Here is a 20143-nt window from a genome sequence, read left to right on the forward strand (position 1 = left end):
GGAGTCAGTCCTCGTCTCGAAAGCGGGCATGCACTTGCGCTTTCCTCCAGAGTGGTAGCAGCAGTGTCACGCAGTCCGCCGCGTGGATCAAAGGATCTATGGTTTTCCCTCGAGTCTTTCCCACGAGGCTTTCCCACGAGGCTTTCCCACAGGGCTGTCCCACGTGCACACGTGGTGGGAGTTGATCCTCGGCTTGAACGTCAAGGCAGTGCAGGGAAAACAGTTTCCTCTGGAATGGACTGAAATATCTGGGGGACTCTTGGAATGGTGGCACGACCCTGGAGTTCCTCTCACCTTTCCTGTGGAGAGCGCCTCCTCTTGAGATGCGACGGGACCGCCGGGAATTCTTTCCCTACGAAACAGGGAAAGGATCCCTCATCTCGAGCTAGGAGGCGGATACGGGGCTCCCATGGATGAGTGCGGGACCCTCGTGCTTCCTCTCGAGTGGACACGGGTATGTCGGGGAACTTCTTGAGTTGCAGCAAGGGTGTGAAGGACCCTTTGGAAGTTCCAGTGGTTAGATGTGATTAGCCTCGAGAAGCCTCAGCGGAAATGGGCCTCATCTCGCCTGGAGGGCAAAACCTCCTGGATTTTCTCGAGTTGCGGCAGGTGCTCTCGACTTACGACGGGGACATCACGGACCCGCTCTGGTGGCCTCAGGAAAGGCCAGTCCCCAAGCGATATCTTCGGGGGCCTCTCGGGATTCCTCTCCCGTCGATGCCGGGGCCTAAGACCTTGTGTGGAGTCGGGGCCGGAACCTGAGGATTCCTCTCCAGTGCTGACATGGATCTTGGGGTATTTCTGGAGTCTCCCCAGGGGAGTCAGTCCTCGTTTCGAATGCGGGCATGCACTTGCGCTTTCCTCCAGAGTGGTAGCAGCAGTGTCAAGCAGTCCGCCGCGTGGATCAAAGGATCTATGGTTTTCCCTCGAGTCTTTCCCACTAGGCTTTCCCACGAGGCTTTCCCACAGGGCTGTCCCACGTGCACACGTGGTGGGAGTCGATCCTCGGCTTGAACGTCAAGGCAATGCAGGGAAAACAGGTTCCTCTGGAATGGACTGACCCATCTGGGGGACTCTTGGAATGGTGGCACGACCCTGGAGTTCCTCTCGCCTTTCCTGTGGAGAGCGCCTCCTCTTGAGATACGACGGGAACGCCGGTAATTCTTTCCCTACAAAACAGGGAAAGGATCCCTCATCTCGAGCTAGGAGGCGGAAACGGGGCTCCCCTGGATGTGTGCGGGACCCCACGTGCTTCCTCTCGAGTGGAGACGGGTATGTCGCGGAACTGCTTGAGTTGCAGCAAGGGTGTGAAGGACCCTTTGGAAGTTCAAGTGGTTAGATGTGATTAGCCTCGAGAAGCCTCAGCGGAAATGGGACTCATCTCGCCTGGAGGGCAAAACCTCCTGGATTTTCCCGAGTTGCGGCAGGTGCTCTCGACTTACGACGGGGACCTCAGGAACCCGCTCTGGAGGCCTCAGGAAAGGCCAGTCCCCATGCGAGTTCCTCGGGGGCCTTTCGGGATTCTTCTCCCGTCGATGCCGGGGACTAAAACCTTGTGTGGAGTCGGGGCCGGAACCTGAGGATTCCTCTCCAGGGCTGACATGGATCTTGGGGTACTTCTGGAGTCTCCCCAGGGGAGTCAGTCCTTGTCTCGAATGCGGGCAGGCACTTGCGCTTTCCTCCAGAGCGGTAGCAGCAGTGTCACGCAGTCCGCCGCGTGGATCAAAGGATCTATGGTTTTCCCTCGAGTCTTTCCCACGAGGCTTTCCCACGAGGCTTTCCCACAGGGCTGTCCCACGTGCACACGTGGTGGGAGTCGATCCTCGGCTTGAACGTCAAGGCAGTGCAGGGAAAACAGGTTCCTCTGGAATGGACTGACACATCTGGGGGACTCTTGGAATGGTGGCACGAACCTGGAGTTCCTCTCGCCTTTCCTGTGGAGAGCGCCTCCTCTTGAGATGCGACGGGAACGCCGGGAATTCTTTCCCTACGAAACAGGGAAAGGATCCCTCATCTCGAGCTAGGAGGCGGAAACGGGGCTCCCCTGGATGTGTGCGGGACCCTCGTGCTTCCTCACGAGTGGAGACGGGTATGTCGGGGAACTTCTTGAGTTGCAGCAAGGGTGTGAAGGACCCTTTGGAAGTTCCAGTGGTTAGATGTGCTTAGCCTCGAGAAGCCTCAGCGGAAATGGGCCTCATCTCGCCTGGAGGGCAAAACCTCCTGGATTTTCTCGAGTTGCGGCAGGTGCTCTCGACTTACGACGGGGACCTCAGGGACCCGCTCTGGTGGCCTCAGGAAAGGCCAGTCCCCATGCGAGTTCCTCGGGGGCCTTTCGGGATTCTTCTCCCGTCGATGCCAGGGCCTAAGACTTTGTGTGGAGTAGGGGCCGGAACCTGAGGATTCCTCTCCAGTGCTGACATGGATCTTGGGGTACTTCTGGAGTCTCCCCAGGGAAGTCAGTCCTCGTCTCGAATGCGGGCATGCACTTGCGCTTTCCTCCAGAGCGGTAGCAGCAGTGTCACGCAGTCCGCCGCGTGGATCAAAGGATCTATGGTTTTCCCTCGAGTCTTTCCCACGAGGCTTTCCCACGAGGCTTTCCCACAGGGCTGTCCCACGTGCACACGTGGTGGGAGTCGATCCTCGGCTTGAACGTCAAGGCAGTGCAGGGAAAACAGGTTCCTCTGGAATGGACTGACACATCTGGGGGACTCTTGAAATGGTGGCACGACCCTGGAGTTCCTCTCGCCTTTCCTGTGGAGAGAGCCTCCTCTTGAGATGCGACGGGAACGCCGGGAATTCTTTCCCTACGAAACAGGGAAAGGATCCCTCATCTCGAGCTAGGAGGCGGAAACGGGGCTCCCCTGGATGTGTGCGGGACCCTCGTGCTTCCTCTCGAGTGGAGACGGGTGTGTCGGGGAACTTCTTGAGTTGCAGCAAGGGTGTGAAGGACCCTTTGGAAGTTCCAGTGGTTAGATGTGATTAGCCTCGAGAAGCCTCAGCGGAAATGGGCCTCATCTCGCCTGGAGGGCAAAACCTCCTGGATTTTCTCGAGTTGCGGCAGGTGCTCTCGACTTACGACGGGGACCTCGGGGACCCGCTCTGGTGGCTTCAGGAAAGGCCAGTCCCCATGCGAGTTCCTCGGGGGCCTCTCGGGTTTCCTCTCCCGTCGATGCCGGGGACTAAAACCTTGTGTGGAGTCGGGGCCGGAACCTGAGGATTCCTCTCCAGGGCTGACATGGATCTTGGGGTACTTCTGGAGTCTCCCCAGGGGAGTCAGTCCTCGTCTCGAATGCGGGCAGGCACTTGCGCTTTCCTCCAGAGCGGTAGCAGCGGTGTCACGCAGTCCGCCGCGTGGATCAAAGGATCTATGGTTTTCCCTCGAGGCTTTCCCACGAGGCTTTCCCACAGGGCTGTCCCACGTGCACACGTGGTGGGAGTCGATCCTCGGCTTGAACGTCAAGGCAGTGCAGGGAAAACAGGTTCCTCTGGAATGGAATGACACATCTGGGGGACTCTTGGAATTGTGGCACGAACCTGGAGTTCCTCTCGCCTTTCCTGTGGAGAGCGCCTCCTCTTGAGATGCGACGGGAACGCCGGGAATTCTTTCCCTACGAAACAGGGAAAGGATCCCTCATCTCGAGCTAGGAGGCGGAAACGGTGCTCCCCTGGATGTGTGCGGGACCCTCGTGCTTCCTCTCGAGTGGAGACGGGTATGTCGGGGAACTTCTTGAGTTGCAGCAAGGGTGTGAAGGACCCTTTGGAAGTTCCAGTGGTTAGATGTGCTTAGCCTCGAGAAGCCTCAGCGGAAATGGGCCTCATCTCGCCTGGAGGGCAAAACCTCCTGGATTTTCTCGAGTTGCGGCTGGTGCTCTCGACTTACGACGGGGACCTCAGGGACCCGCTCTGGTGGCCTCAGGAAAGGCCAGTCCCCATGCGAGTTCCTCGGGGGCCTTTCGGGATTCTTCTCCCGTCGATGCCGGGGACTAAAACCTTATGTGGAGTCGGGGCCGGAACCTGAGGATTCCTCTCCAGGGCTGACATGGATCTTGGGGTACTTCTGGAGTCTCCCCAGGGGAGTCAGTCCTTGTCTCGAATGCGGGCAGGCACTTGCGCTTTCCTCCAGAGCGGTAGCAGCAGTGTCACGCAGTCCGCCGCGTGGATCAAAGGATGTATGGTTTTCCCTCGAGTCTTTCCCACGAGGCTTTCCCACGAGGCTTTCCCACAGGGCTGTCCCACGTGCACACGTGGTGGGAGTCGATCCTCGGCTTGAACGTCAAGGCAGTGCAGGGAAAACAGGTTCCTCTGGAATGGACTGACACATCTGGGGGACTCTTGGAATGGTGGCACGACCCTGGAGTTCCTCTCGCCTTTCCTGTGGAGAGCGCCTCCTCTTGAGATGCGACGGGAACGCCGGGAATTCTTTCCCTACGAAACAGGGAAAGGATCCCTCATCTCGAGCTAGGAGGCGGAAACGGGGCTCCCCTGGATGTGTGCGGGACCCTCGTGCTTCCTCACGAGTGGAGACGGGTATGTCGGGGAACTTCTTGAGTTGCAGCAAGGGTGTGAAGGACCCTTTGGAAGTTCCAGTGGTTAGATGTGCTTAGCCTCGAGAAGCCTCAGCGGAAATGGGCCTCATCTCGCCTGGAGGGCAAAACCTCCTGGATTTTCTCGAGTTGCGGCAGGTGCTCTCGACTTACGACGGGGACCTCAGGGACCCGCTCTGGTGGCCTCAGGAAAGGCCAGTCCCCATGCGAGTTCCTCGGGGGCCTTTCGGGATTCTTCTCCCGTCGATGCCAGGGCCTAAGACTTTGTGTGGAGTAGGGGCCGGAACCTGAGGATTCCTCTCCAGTGCTGACATGGATCTTGGGGTACTTCTGGAGTCTCCCCAGGGAAGTCAGTCCTCGTCTCGAATGCGGGCATGCACTTGCGCTTTCCTCCAGAGCGGTAGCAGCAGTGTCACGCAGTCCGCCGCGTGGATCAAAGGATCTATGGTTTTCCCTCGAGTCTTTCCCACGAGGCTTTCCCACGAGGCTTTCCCACAGGGCTGTCCCACGTGCACACGTGGTGGGAGTCGATCCTCGGCTTGAACGTCAAGGCAGTGCAGGGAAAACAGGTTCCTCTGGAATGGACTGACACATCTGGGGGACTCTTGAAATGGTGGCACGACCCTGGAGTTCCTCTCGCCTTTCCTGTGGAGAGAGCCTCCTCTTGAGATGCGACGGGAACGCCGGGAATTCTTTCCCTACGAAACAGGGAAAGGATCCCTCATCTCGAGCTAGGAGGCGGAAACGGGGCTCCCCTGGATGTGTGCGGGACCCTCGTGCTTCCTCTCGAGTGGAGACGGGTGTGTCGGGGAACTTCTTGAGTTGCAGCAAGGGTGTGAAGGACCCTTTGGAAGTTCCAGTGGTTAGATGTGATTAGCCTCGAGAAGCCTCAGCGGAAATGGGCCTCATCTCGCCTGGAGGGCAAAACCTCCTGGATTTTCTCGAGTTGCGGCAGGTGCTCTCGACTTACGACGGGGACCTCGGGGACCCGCTCTGGTGGCTTCAGGAAAGGCCAGTCCCCATGCGAGTTCCTCGGGGGCCTCTCGGGTTTCCTCTCCCGTCGATGCCGGGGACTAAAACCTTGTGTGGAGTCGGGGCCGGAACCTGAGGATTCCTCTCCAGGGCTGACATGGATCTTGGGGTACTTCTGGAGTCTCCCCAGGGGAGTCAGTCCTCGTCTCGAATGCGGGCAGGCACTTGCGCTTTCCTCCAGAGCGGTAGCAGCGGTGTCACGCAGTCCGCCGCGTGGATCAAAGGATCTATGGTTTTCCCTCGAGGCTTTCCCACGAGGCTTTCCCACAGGGCTGTCCCACGTGCACACGTGGTGGGAGTCGATCCTCGGCTTGAAAGTCATGGCAGTGCAGGGAAAACAGGTTCCTCTGGAATGGACTGACACATCTGGGGGACTCTTGGAATGGTGGCACGACCCTGGAGTTCCTCTCGCCTTTCCTGTGGAGAGCGCCTCCTCTTGAGATGCGACGGGAACGCCGGAAATTCTTTCCCTACGAAACAGGGAAAGGATCCGTCATCTCGAGCTAGGAGGCGGAAACAGGGCTGCCCTGGATGTGTGCGGAACCCCACGTGCTTCTTCTCGAGTGGAGATGGGTATGTCGGGGGACTGCTTGAGTTGCAGCAAGGGTGTGAAGGACCCTTTGGAAGTTCCAGTGGTTAGATGTGATTGGCCTCGAGAAGCCTCAGCGGAAATGGGCCTCATCTCGCCTGGAGGGCAAAACCTCCTGGATTTTCTCGAGTTGCGGCAGGTGCTTTCGACTTATGACGGGGTCCTTAGGGACCCGCTCTGGTGGCCTCAGGAAAGACCAGTCCCCATGCGAGTTCCTCGGGGGCCTCTCGGGATTCCTCTCCCGTCGATGCCGGGGCCTAAGACCTTGTGTGGATTCGGGGCCGGAACCTGAGGATTCCTCTCCAGTGCTGACATGGATCTTGGGGTACTTCTGGAGTCTCCCAAGGGGAGTCAGTCCTCGTCTCGAATGCGGGCATGCACTTGCGCTTTCCTCCAGAGCGGTAGCAGCAGTGTCACGCAGTCCTCCGCGTGGATCAAAGGATCTATGGTTTTCCCTCGAGTCTTTCCCACGAGGCTTTCCCACGAGGCTTTCCCACAGGGCTGTCCCACGTGCACACGTGGTGGGAGTCGATCCTCGGCTTGAACGTCAAGGCAGTGCAGGGAAAACAGGTTCCTCTGGAATGGACTGACACATCTGGGGGACTCTTGGAATGGTGGCACGACCCCGGAGTTCCTCTCGCCATTCCTGTGGAGAGCGCCTCCTCTTGAGATGCGACGGGAACGCCGGGAATTCTTTCCCTAGGAAACAGGGAAAGGATCCCTCATCTCGAGCTAGGCGGCGGAAACGGGGCTCCCCTGGATGTGTGGGCGACCCTCGTGCTTCCTCTCGAGTGGAGACGGGTATGTCGGGGAACTTCTTGAGTTGCAGCAATGGTGTGAAGGACCCTTTGGAAGTTCCAGTGGTTAGATGTGATTGGCCTCGAGAAGCCTCAGCGGAAATGGGCCTCATCTCGCCTGGAGGGCAAAACCTCCTGGATTTTCTCGAGTTGCGGCAGGTGCTCTCGACTTACGACGGGGACCTCAGGGACCCGCTCTGGTGGCCTCAGGAAAGGCCAGTCCCCATGCGAGTTCCTCGGGGGCCTCTCGGGATTCCTCTCCCATCGATGCCGGGGCCTAAGACCTTGTGTGGAGTCGGGGCCGGAACCAGAGGATTCCTCTCCAGTGCTGACATGGATCTTGGGGTACTTCTGGAGTCTCCCCAGGGGAGTCAGTCCTCGTCTCGAATGCGGGCATGCACTTGCGCTTTCCTCCAGAGCGGTAGCAGCAGTGTCACCCAGTCCGCCGCGTGGATCAAAGGATCTATGGTTTTCCCTCGAGTCTTTCCCACGAGGCTTTCCCACGAGGCTTTCCCACAGGGCTGTGCCACGTGCACACGTGGTGGGAGTCGATCCTCGGCTTGAACGTCAAGGCAGTGCAGGGAAAACAGGTTCCTCTGGAATGGACTGACACATCTGGGGGACTCTTGGAATGGTGGCACGACCCTGGAGTTCCTCTCGCCTTTCCTGTGGAGAGCGCCTCCTCTTGAGATGCGACGGGAACGCCGGGAATTCTTTCAATACGAAACAGGGAAAGGATCCCTCATCTCGAGCTAGGAGGCGGAAACGGGGCTCCCCTGGATGTGTTCGGGACCCCACGTGCTTCCTCTCGAGTGGAGACTGGTATGTCGGGGAACTTCTTGAGTTGCAGCAATGGTGTGAAGGACCCTTTGGAAGTTCCAGTGGTTAGATGTGATTGGCCTCGAGAAGCCTCAGCGGAAATGGGCCTCATCTCGCCTGAAGGGCAAAACCTCCTGGATTTTCTCGAGTTGCGGCAGGTGCTCTCGACTTACGACGGGGACCTGAGGGACCCCCTCTGGTGGCCTCAGGAAAGGCCAGTCCCCATGCGAGTTGCTCTGGGGCCTCTCGGGATTCCTCTCCCGTCGATGCCTGGGCCTAAGACCTTGTGTGGAGTCGGGGCCGGAACCAGAGGATTCCTCTCCAGTGCTGACATGGATCTTGGGGTACTTCTGGAGCCTCCCCAGGGGAGTCAGTCCTCCTCTCGAATGCGGGCATGCACTTGCGCTTTCCACCAGAGCGGTAGCAGCAGTGTCACGCAGTCCGCCGCGTGGATCAAAGGATCTATGGTTTTCCCTCGAGTCTTTCCCACGAGGCTTTCCCACGAGGCTTTCCCACAGGGCTGTCCCACGTGCACACGTGGTGGGAGTCGATCCTCGGCTTGAACGTTAAGGCAGTGCAGGGAAAACAGGTTCCTCTGGAATGGACTGACACATCTGGGGGACTCTTGGAATGGTGGCACGACCCTGGAGTTCCTCTCGCCTTTCCTGTGGAGAGCGCCTCCTCTTGAGATGCGACGGGAACGCCAGGAATTCTTTCCCTACGAAACAGGGAAAGGATCCCTCATCTCGAGCTAGGAGGCGGAAACGGGGCTCCCCTGGATGTGTGCGGGACCCCACGTGCTTCCTCTCGAGTGGAGACGGGTATGTCGGGGAACTTCTTGAGTTGCAGCAAGGGTGTGAAGGACCCTTTGGAAGTTCCAGTGGTTAGACGTATTGGCCTCGAGAAGCCTCAGCGGAAATGGGCCTCGTCTCGCCTGGAGGGCAAAACCTCCTGGATTTTCTCGAGTTGCGGCAGGTGCTCTCGACTTACGACGGGGACCTCAGGGACCCGCTCTGGTGGCCTCAGGAAAGGCCAGTCCCCATGCGAGTTCCTCGGGGGCCTCTCGGGATTCCTCTCCCGTCGATGCCGGGGCCTAAGACCTTGTGTGGAGTCGGGGCCGGAAACTGAGGATTCCTCTCCAGTGCTGACATGGATCTTGGGGTACTTCTGGAGTCTCCCCAGGGGAGTCAGTCCTCGTCTCGAATGCGGGCATGCACTTGCGCTTTCCTCCAGAGCGGTAGCAGCAGTGTCACGCAGTCCGCCGCGTGGATCAAAGGATCTATGGTTTTCCCTCGAGTCTTTCCCACGAGGCTTTCCCACGAGGCTTTCCCACAGGGCTGTCCCACGTGCACACGTGGTGGGAGTCGATCCTCGGCTTGAACGTCAAGGCAGTGCAGGGAAAACAGGTTCCTCTGGAATGGACTGACACATCTGGGGGACTCTTGGAATGGTGGCACGACCCTGGAGTTCCTCTCGCCTTTCCTGTGGAGAGCGCCTCCTCTTGAGATGCGACGGGAACGCCGGAAATTCTTTCCCTGCGAAACAGGGAAAGGATCCCTCATCTCGAGCTAGGAGGCGGAAACGGGGCTTCCCTGGATGTGTGCGGGACCCCACGTGCTTCCACTCGAGTGGAGACGGGTATGTCGGGGAACTTCTTGAGTTGCAGCAATGGTGTGAAGGACCCTTTGGAAGTTCCAGTGGTTAGATGTGATTGGCCTCGAGAAGCCTCAGCGGAAATGGGCCTCATCTCGCCTGGAGGGCAAAACCTCCTGGATTTTCTCGAGTTGCGGCAGGTGCTCTCGACTTACGACGGGGACCTCAGGGACCCGCTCTGGTGGCCTCAGGAAAGGCCAGTCCCCATGCGAGTTCCTCGGGGGCCTCTCGGGATTCCTCTCCCGTCGATGCCGGGGCCTAAGACCTTGTGTGGAGTCGGGGCCGGAACCTGAGGTTTCCTCTCCAGTGCTGACATGGATCTTGGGGTACTTCTGGAGTCTCCCCAGGGGAGTCAGTCCTCGTCTCGAATGCGGGCATGCACTTGCGCTTTCCTCCAGAGCGGTAGCAGCAGTGTCACGCAGTCCGCCGCGTGGATCAAAGGATGTATGGTTTTCCCTCGAGTCTTTCCCACGAGGCTTTCCCACGAGGCTTTCCCACAGGGCTGTCCCACGTGCACACGTGGTGGGAGTCGATCCTCGGCTTGAACGTCAAGGCAGTGCAGGGAAAACATGTTCCTCTGGAATGGACTGACACATCTGGGGGACTCTTGGAATGGTGGCACGACCCTGGAGTTCCTCTCGCCTTTCCTGTGGAGAGCGCCTCCTCTTGAGATGCGACGGGAACGCCGGGAATTCTTTCCCTACGAAACAGGGAAAGGATCCCTCATCTCGAGCTAGGAGGCGGAAACGGGGCTCCCCTGGATGTGTCCGGGACCCCACGTGCTTCCTCTCGAGTGGAGACGGGTATGTCGATGAACTTCTTGAGTTGCAGCAAGGGTGTGAAGGACCCTTTGGAAGTTCCAGTGGTTAGATGTGATTGGCCTCGAGAAGCCTCAGCGGAAATGGGCCTCATCTCGCCTGGAGGGCAAAACCTCCTGGATTTTCTCGAGTTGCGGCAGGTGCTCTCGACTTACGACGGGGACCTCAGGGACCCGCTCTGGTGGCCTCAGGAAAGGCCAGTCCCCATGCGAGTTCCTCGGGGGCCTCTCGGGATTCCTCTCCCGTCGATGCCGGGGCCTAAGACCTTGTGTGGAGTCAGGGCCGGAAACTGAGGATTCCTCTCCAGTGCTGACATGGATCTTGGGGTACTTCTGGAGTCTCCCCAGGGGAGTCAGTCCTCGTCTCGAATGCGGGCATGCACTTGCGCTTTCCTCCAGAGCGGTAGCAGCAGTGTCACGCAGTCCGCCGCGTGGATCAAAGGATCTATGGTTTTCCCTCGAGTCTTTCCCACGAGGCTTTCCCACGAGGCTTTCCCACAGGGCTGTCCCACGTGCACACGTGGTGGGAGTCGATCCTCGGCTTGAACGTCAAGGCAGTGCAGGGAAAACAGGTTCCTCTGGATTGGACTGACACATCTGGGGGACTCTTGGAATGGTGGCACGACCCTGGAGTTCCTCTCGCCTTTCCTGTGGAGAGCGCCTCCTCTTGAGATGCGACGGGAACGCCGGGAATTCTTTCCCTACGAAACAGGGAAAGGATCCCTCATCTCGAGCTAGGAGGCGGAAACGGGGCTCCTCTGGATGTGTGCGGACCCCACGTGCTTCCTCTCGAGTGGAGACGGGTATGTCGGGGAACTTCTTGAGTTGCAGCAAGGGTGTGAAGGACCCTTTGGAAGTTCCAGTGGTTAGACGTGATTGGCCTCGAGAAGCCTCAGCGGAAATGGGCCTCATCTCGCCTGGAGGGCAAAACCTCCTGGATTTTCTCGAGTTGCAGCAGGTGCTCTCGACTTACGACGGGGACCTCAGGGACCCGCTCTGGTGGCCTCAGGAAAGGCCAGTCCCCATGCGAGTTCCTCGGGGGCCTCTCGGGATTCCTCTCCCATCGATGCCGGGGCCTAAGACCTTGTGTGGAGTCGGGGCCGGAACCTGAGGAATCCTCTCCAGTGCTGACGTGGATCTTGGGGTACTTCTGGAGTCTCCCCAGGGGAGTCAGTCCTCGTCTCGAATGCGGGCATGCACTTGCGCTTTCCTCCAGAGCGGTAGCAGCAGTGTCACGCAGTCCGCCGCGTGGAACAAAGGATCTATGGTTTTCCCTCGAGTCTTTCCCACGAGGCTTTCCCACGAGGCTTTCCCACAGGGCTGTCCCACGTGCACACGTGGTGGGAGTCGATCCTCGGCTTGAACGTCAAGGCAGTGCAGGGAAAACAGGTTCCTCTGGAATGGACTGACACATCTGGGGGACTCTTGGAATGGTGGCACGACCCTGGAGTTCCTCTCGCCTTTCCTGTGGAGAGCGCCTCCTCTTGAGATGCGACGGGAACGCCGGGAATTCTTTCCCTACGAAACAGGGAAAGGATCCCTCATCTCGAGCTAGGAGGCGGAAACGGGGCTCCCCTGGATGTGTGCGGGACCCCACGTGCTTCCTCTCGAGTGGAGACGGGTATGTCGGGGAACTTCTTGAGTTGCAGCAATGGTGTGAAGGACCCTTTGGAAGTTCCAGTGGTTAGATGTGATTGGCCTCGAGAAGCCTCAGCGGAAATGGGCCTCATCTCGCCTGGAGGGCAAAACCTCCTGGATTTTCTCGAGTTGCGGCAGGTGCTCTCGACTTACGACGGGGACCTCAGGGACCCGCTCTGGTGGCCTCAGGAAAGGCCAGTCCCCATGCGAGTTCCTCGGGGGCCTCTCGGGATTCCTCTCCCGTCGATGCCGGGGCCTAAGACCTTGTGTGGAGTCGGGGCCGGAACCTGAGGTTTCCTCTCCAGTGCTGACATGGATCTTGGGGTACTTCTGGAGTCTCCCCAGGGGAGTCAGTCCTCGTCTCGAATGCGGGCATGCACTTGCGCTTTCCTCCAGAGCGGTAGCAGCAGTGTCACGCAGTCCGCCGCGTGGATCAAAGGATGTATGGTTTTCCCTCGAGTCTTTCCCACGAGGCTTTCCCACGAGGCTTTCCCACAGGGCTGTCCCACGTGCACACGTGGTGGGAGTCGATCCTCGGCTTGAACGTCAAGGCAGTGCAGGGAAAACATGTTCCTCTGGAATGGACTGACACATCTGGGGGACTCTTGGAATGGTGGCACGACCCTGGAGTTCCTCTCGCCTTTCCTGTGGAGAGCGCCTCCTCTTGAGATGCGACGGGAACGCCGGGAATTCTTTCCCTACGAAACAGGGAAAGGATCCCTCATCTCGAGCTAGGAGGCGGAAACGGGGCTCCCCTGGATGTGTCCGGGACCCCACGTGCTTCCTCTCGAGTGGAGACGGGTATGTCGATGAACTTCTTGAGTTGCAGCAAGGGTGTGAAGGACCCTTTGGAAGTTCCAGTGGTTAGATGTGATTGGCCTCGAGAAGCCTCAGCGGAAATGGGCCTCATCTCGCCTGGAGGGCAAAACCTCCTGGATTTTCTCGAGTTGCGGCAGGTGCTCTCGACTTACGACGGGGACCTCAGGGACCCGCTCTGGTGGCCTCAGGAAAGGCCAGTCCCCATGCGAGTTCCTCGGGGGCCTCTCGGGATTCCTCTCCCGTCGATGCCGGGGCCTAAGACCTTGTGTGGAGTCAGGGCCGGAAACTGAGGATTCCTCTCCAGTGCTGACATGGATCTTGGGGTACTTCTGGAGTCTCCCCAGGGGAGTCAGTCCTCGTCTCGAATGCGGGCATGCACTTGCGCTTTCCTCCAGAGCGGTAGCAGCAGTGTCACGCAGTCCGCCGCGTGGATCAAAGGATGTATGGTTTTCCCTCGAGTCTTTCCCACGAGGATTTCCCACGAGGCTTTCCCACAGGGCTGTCCCACGTGCACACGTGGTGGGAGTCGATCCTCGGCTTGAACGTCAAGGCAGTGCAGGGAAAACATGTTCCTCTGGAATGGACTGACACATCTGGGGGACTCTTGGAATGGTGGCACGAACCTGGAGTTCCTCTCGCCTTTCCTGTGGAGAGCGCCTCCTCTTGAGATGCGACGGGAACGCCGGGAAATCTTTCCCTACGAAACAGGGAAAGGATCCCTCATCTCGAGCTAGGAGGCGGAAACGGGGCTCCCCTGGATGTGTCCGGGACCCCACGTGCTTCCTCTCGAGTGGAGACGGGTATGTCGATGAACTTCTTGAGTTGCAGCAAGGGTGTGAAGGACCCTTTGGAAGTTCCAGTGGTTAGATGTGATTGGCCTCGAGAAGCCTCAGCGGAAATGGGCCTCATCTCGCCTGGAGGGCAAAACCTCCTGGATTTTCTCGAGTTGCGGCAGGTGCTCTCGACTTACGACGGGGACCTCAGGGACCCGCTCTGGTGGCCTCAGGAAAGGCCAGTCCCCATGCGAGTTCCTCGGGGGCCTCTCGGGATTCCTCTCCCGTCGATGCCGGGGCCTAAGACCTTGTGTGGAGTCAGGGCCGGAAACTGAGGATTCCTCTCCAGTGCTGACATGGATCTTGGGGTACTTCTGGAGTCTCCCCAGGGGAGTCAGTCCTCGTCTCGAATGCGGGCATGCACTTGCGCTTTCCTCCAGAGCGGTAGCAGCAGTGTCACGCAGTCCGCCGCGTGGATCAAAGGATCTATGGTTTTCCCTCGAGTCTTTCCCACGAGGCTTTCCCACGAGGCTTTCCCACAGGGCTGTCCCACGTGCACACGTGGTGGGAGTCGATCCTCGGCTTGAACGTCAAGGCAGTGCAGGGAAAACAGGTTCCTCTGGATTGGACTGACACATCTGGGGGACTCTTGGAATGGTGGCACGACCCTGGAGTTCCTCTCGCCTTTCCTGTGGAGAGCGCCTCCTCTTGAGATGCGACGGGAACGCCGGGAATTCTTTCCCTACGAAACAGGGAAAGGATCCCTCATCTCGAGCTAGGAGGCGGAAACGGGGCTCCTCTGGATGTGTGCGGACCCCACGTGCTTCCTCTCGAGTGGAGACGGGTATGTCGGGGAACTTCTTGAGTTGCAGCAAGGGTGTGAAGGACCCTTTGGAAGTTCCAGTGGTTAGACGTGATTGGCCTCGAGAAGCCTCAGCGGAAATGGGCCTCATCTCGCCTGGAGGGCAAAACCTCCTGGATTTTCTCGAGTTGCAGCAGGTGCTCTCGACTTACGACGGGGACCTCAGGGACCCGCTCTGGTGGCCTCAGGAAAGGCCAGTCCCCATGCGAGTTCCTCGGGGGCCTCTCGGGATTCCTCTCCCATCGATGCCGGGGCCTAAGACCTTGTGTGGAGTCGGGGCCGGAACCTGAGGATTCCTCTCCAGTGCTGACGTGGATCTTGGGGTACTTCTGGAGTCTCCCCAGGGGAGTCAGTCCTCGTCTCGAATGCGGGCATGCACTTGCGCTTTCCTCCAGAGCGGTAGCAGCAGTGTCACGCAGTCCGCCGCGTGGAACAAAGGATCTATGGTTTTCCCTCGAGTCTTTCCCACGAGGCTTTCCCACGAGGCTTTCCCACAGGGCTGTCCCACGTGCACACGTGGTGGGAGTCGATCCTCGGCTTGAACGTCAAGGCAGTGCAGGGAAAACAGGTTCCTCTGGAATGGACTGACACATCTGGGGGACTCTTGGAATGTTGGCACGACCCTGGAGTTCCTCTCGCCTTTCCTGTGGAGAGCGCCTCCTCTTGAGATGCGACGGGAACGCCGGGAATTCTTTCCCTACGAAACAGGGAAAGGATCCCTCATCTCGAGCTAGGAGGCGGAAACGGGGCTCCCCTGGATGTGTGCGGGACCCCACGTGCTTCCTCTCGAGTGGAGACGGGTATGTCGGGGAACTTCTTGAGTTGCAGCAATGGTGTGAAGGACCCTTTGGAAGTTCCAGTGGTTAGATGTGATTGGCCTCGAGAAGCCTCAGCGGAAATGGGCCTCATCTCGCCTGGAGGGCAAAACCTCCTGGATTTTCTCGAGTTGCGGCAGGTGCTCTCGACTTACGACGGGGACCTCAGGGACCCGCTCTGGTGGCCTCAGGAAAGGCCAGTCCCCATGCGAGTTCCTCGGGGGCCTCTCGGGATTCCTCTCCCGTCGATGCCGGGGCCTAAGACCTTGTGTGGAGTCGGGGCCGGAACCTTAGGTTTCCTCTCCAGTGCTGACATGGATCTTGGGGTATTTCTGGAGTCTCCCCAGGGGAGTCAGTCCTCGTCTCGAATGCGGGCATGCACTTGCGCTTTCCTCCAGAGCGGTAGCAGCAGTGTCACGCAGTCCGCCGCGTGGATCAAAGGATCTATGGTTTTCCCTCGAGTCTTTCCCACGATGCTTTCCCACGAGGCTTTCCCACAGGGCTGTCCCACGTGCACACGTGGTGGGAGTCGATCCTCGGCTTGAACGTCAAGGCAGTGCAGGGAAAACAGGTTCCTCTGGATTGGACTGACACATCTGGGGGACTCTTGGAATGGTGGCACGACCCTGGAGTTCCTCTCGCCTTTCCTGAGGAGAGTGCCTCCTCTTGAGATGCGACGGGAACGCCGGGAATTCTTTCCCTACGAAACAGGGAAAGGATCCCTCATCTCGAGCTAGGAGGCGGAAACGGGGCTGCCCTGGATGTGTGCGTGACCCCACGTGCTTCCTCTCGAGTGGAGACGGGTATGTCGCGGAACTTCTTGAGTTGCAGCAATGGTGTGAAGGACCCTTTGGAAGTTCCAGTGGTTAGATGTGATTGGCCTCGAGAAGCCTCAGCGGAAATGGGCCTCATCTCGCCTGGAGGGCAAAACCTCCTGGATTTTCTCGAGTTGCGGCAGGTGCTCTCGACTTACGACGGGGACCTCAGGGACCCGCTCTGGTGGCCTCAGGAAAGGCCAGTCCCCATGCGAGTTCCTCGGGGGCCTCTCGGGATTCCTCTCCCATCGATGCCGGGGCCTAAGACCTTGTGTGGAGTCGGGGCCGGAACCAGAGGATTCCTCTCCAGTGCTGACATGGATCTTGGGGTATTTCTGGAGTCTCCCCAGGGGAGTCAGTCCTCGTCTCGAATGCGGGCATGCACTTGCGCTTTCCTCCAGAGCGGTAGCAGCAGTGTCACCCAGTCCGCCGCGTGGATCAAAGGATCTATGGTTTTCCCTCGAGTCTTTCCCACGAGGCTTTCCCACGAGGCTTTCCCACAGGGCTGTGCCACGTGCACACGTGGTGGGAGTCGATCCTCGGCTTGAACGTCAAGGCAGTGCAGGGAAAACAGGTTCCTCTGGAATGGACTGACACATCTGGGGGACTCTTGGAATGGTGGCACGACCCTGGAGTTCCTCTCGCCTTTCCTGTGGAGAGCGCCTCCTCTTGAGATGCGACGGGAACGCCGGGAATTCTTTCAATACGAAACAGGGAGAGGATCCCTCATCTCCAGCTAGGAGGCGGAAACGGGGCTCCCCTGGATGTGTTCGGGACCCCACGTGCTTCCTCTCGAGTGGAGACGGGTATGTCGGGGAACTTCTTGAGTTGCAGCAATGGTGTGAAGGACCCTTTGGAAGTTCCAGTGGTTAGATGTGATTGGCCTCGAGAAGCCTCAGCGGAAATGGGCCTCATCACGCCTGAAGGGCAAAACCTCCTGGATTTTCTCGAGTTGCGGCAGGTGCTCTCGACTTACGACGGGGACCTGAGGGACCCGCTCTGGTGGCCTCAGGAAAGGCCAGTCCCCATGCGAGTTCCTCGGGGGCCTCTCGGGATTCCTCTCCCGTCGATGCCGGGGCCTAAGACCTTGTGTGGAGTCGGGGCCGGAACCAGAGGATTCCTCTCCAGTGATGACATGGATCTTGGGGTACTTCTGGAGTCTCCCCAGGGGAGTCAGTCCTCGTCTCGAATGCGGGCATGCACTTGCGCTTTCCTCCAGAGCGGTAGCAGCAGTGTCACGCAGTCCGCCGCGTGGATCAAAGGATCTATGGTTTTCCCTCGAGTCTTTCCCACGAGGCTTTCCCACGAGGCTTTCCCACAGGGCTGTGCCACGTGCACACGTGGTGGGAGTCGATCCTCGGTTTGAACGTCAAGGCAGTGCAGGGAAAACAGGTTCCTCTGGAATGGACTGACACATCTGGGGGACTCTTGGAATGGTGGCACGACCCTGGAGTTCCTCTCGCCTTTACTGTTGAGAGCGCCTCCTCTTGAGATGTGACGGGAACACCGGGAATTCTTTCCCTACGAAACAGGGAAAGGATCCCTCATCTCGAGTTAGGAGGCGGAAACGGGGCTCCCCTGGATGTGTGCGGGACCCCACGTGCTTCCTCTCGAGTGGAGATGGGTATGTCGGGGAACTTCTTGAGTTACAGTAATGGTGTGAAGAACCCTTTGGAAGTTCCAGTGGTTAGATGTGATTGGCCTCGAGAAGCCACAGCGGAAATAGGCCTCATCTCGCCTGAAGGGCAAAACCTCCTGGATTTTCTCGAGTTGCGGCAGGTGCTCTCGACTTACGACGGGGACCTCAGGGACCCGCTCTGGTGGCCTCAGGAAAGGCCAGTCCCCATGCGAGTTCCTCGGGGGCCTCTCGGGATTCCTCTCCCGTCGATGCCGGGGCCTAAGACCTTGTGTGGAGTCGGGGCCGGAAACTGTGGATTCCTCTCCAGTGCTGACATGGATCTTGGGGTACTTCTGGAGTCTCCCCAGGGGAGTCAGTCCTCGTCTCGAATGCGGGCATGCACTTGCGCTTTCCTCCAGAGCGGTAGCAGCAGTGTCATGCAGTCCGCCGCGTGGATCAAAGGATCTATGGTTTTCCCTCGAGTCTTTCCCACGAGGCTTTCCCACGAGGCTTTCCCACAGGGCTGTCCCACGTGCACACGTGGTGGGAGTCGATCCTCGGCTTGAACGTCAAGGCAGTGCAGGGAAAACAGGTTCCTCTGGAATGGACTGACACATCTTGGGGACTCTTGGAATGGTGGTACGACCCTGGAGTTCCTCTCGCCTTTCCTGTGGAGAGCGCCTCCTCTTGAGATGCGACGGGAACGCCGGGAATTCTTTCCCTACGAAACAGGGAAAGGATCCCTCATCTCGAGCTAGGAAGCGGAAACGGGGCACCTCTGGATGTGTGAGGACCCCACGTGCTTCCTCTCGAGTGGAGACGGGTATGTCGGGGAACTTCTTGAGTTGCAGCAAGGGTGTGAAGGACCCTTTGGAAGTTCCAGTGGTTAGACGTGATTGGCCTCGAGAAGACTCAGCGGAAATGGGCCTCATCTCGCCTGGAGGGCAAAACCTCCTGGATTTTCTCGAGTTGCGGCAGGTGCTCTCGACTTACGACGGGAACCTCAGGGACCCGCTCTGGTGGCCTCAGGAAAGGCCAGTCCCCATGCGAGTTCCTCGGTGGCCTCTCGGGATTCCTCTCCCGTCGATGCCGGGGCCTAAGACCTTGTGTGGAGTCGGGCCCGGAACCTGAGGATTCCTCTCCAGTGCTGACATGGATCTTGGGGTACTTCTGGAGTCTCCCCAGGGGAGTCAGCCTCGTCTCGAGTGCGGGCATGCACTTGCGCTTTCCTCCAGAGCGGTAGCAGCAGTGTCACGCAGTCCGCCGCGTGGATCAAAGGATCTATGATTTTCCCTCGAGTCTTTCCCACGAGGCTTTCCCACGAGGCTTTCCCACAGGGCTGTCCCACGTGCACACGTGGTGGGAGTCGATCCTCGGCTTGAACGTCAAGGCAGTTCAGGGAAAACAGGTTCCTCTGGAATGGACTGACACATCTGGGGGACTCTTGGAATGGTGGCACGACCCTGGAGTTCCTCTCGCCTTTCCTGAGGAGAGCGCCTCCTCTTGAGATGCGACGGGAACGCCGGGAATTCTTTCCCTACGAAACAGGGAAAGGATCCCTCATCTCGAGCTAGGAGGCGGAAACGGGGCTGCCCTGGATGTGTGCGTGACCCCACGTGCTTCCTCTCGAGTGGAGACGGGTATGTCGCGGAACTTCTTGAGTTGCAGCAATGGTGTGAAGGACCCTTTGGAAGTTCCAGTGGTTAGATGTGATTGGCCTCGAGAAGCCTCATTGGAAATGGGCCTCATCTCGCCTGGAGGGCAAAACCTCCTGGATTTTCTCGAGTTGCGGCAGGTGCTCTCGACTTACGACGGGGACCTCAGGGACCCGCTCTGGTGGCCTCAGGAAAGGCCAGTCCCCATGCGAGTTCCTCGGGGGCCTCTCGGGATTCCTCTCCCGTCGATGCCGGGGCCTAAGACCTTGTGTGGAGTCGGGGCCGGAACCTGAGGATTCCTCTCCAGTGCTGACATGGATCTTGGGGTACTTCTGGAGTCTCCCCAGGGGAGTCAGTCCTCGTCTCGAATGCGGGCATGCACTTGCGCTTTCCTCCAGAGCGGTAGCAGCAGTGTCAAGCAGTCCGCCGCGTGGATCAAAGGATCTATGGTTTTCCCTCGAGTCTTTCCCACGAGGCTTTCCCACGAGGCTTTCCCACAGGGCTGTCCCACGTGCACACGTGGTGGGAGTCGATCCTCGGCTTGAACGTCAAGGCAGTGCAGGGAAAACAGGTTCCTCTGGAATGGACTGACCCATCTGGGGGACTCTTGGAATGGTGGCACGACCCTGGAGTTCCTCTCGCCTTTCCTGTGGAGAGCGCCTCCTCTTGAGATGCGACGGGAACGCCGGGAATTCTTTCCCTACAAAACAGGGAAAGGATCCCTCATCTCGAGCTAGGAGGCGGAAACGGGGCTCCTCTGGATGTGTGCGGGACCCCACGTGCTTCCTCTCGAGTGAAGACGGGTATGTCGCGGAACTTCTTGAGTTGCAGCAAGGGTGTGAAGGACCCTTTGGAAGTTCCAGTGGTTAGATGTGATTAGCCTCGAGAAGCCTCAGC

The sequence above is a fragment of the Ovis canadensis genome, chromosome 10 (assembly GCF_042477335.2).
Source record: "Ovis canadensis isolate MfBH-ARS-UI-01 breed Bighorn chromosome 10, ARS-UI_OviCan_v2, whole genome shotgun sequence".
NCBI classification, from domain to species: domain Eukaryota; kingdom Metazoa; phylum Chordata; class Mammalia; order Artiodactyla; family Bovidae; genus Ovis; species Ovis canadensis.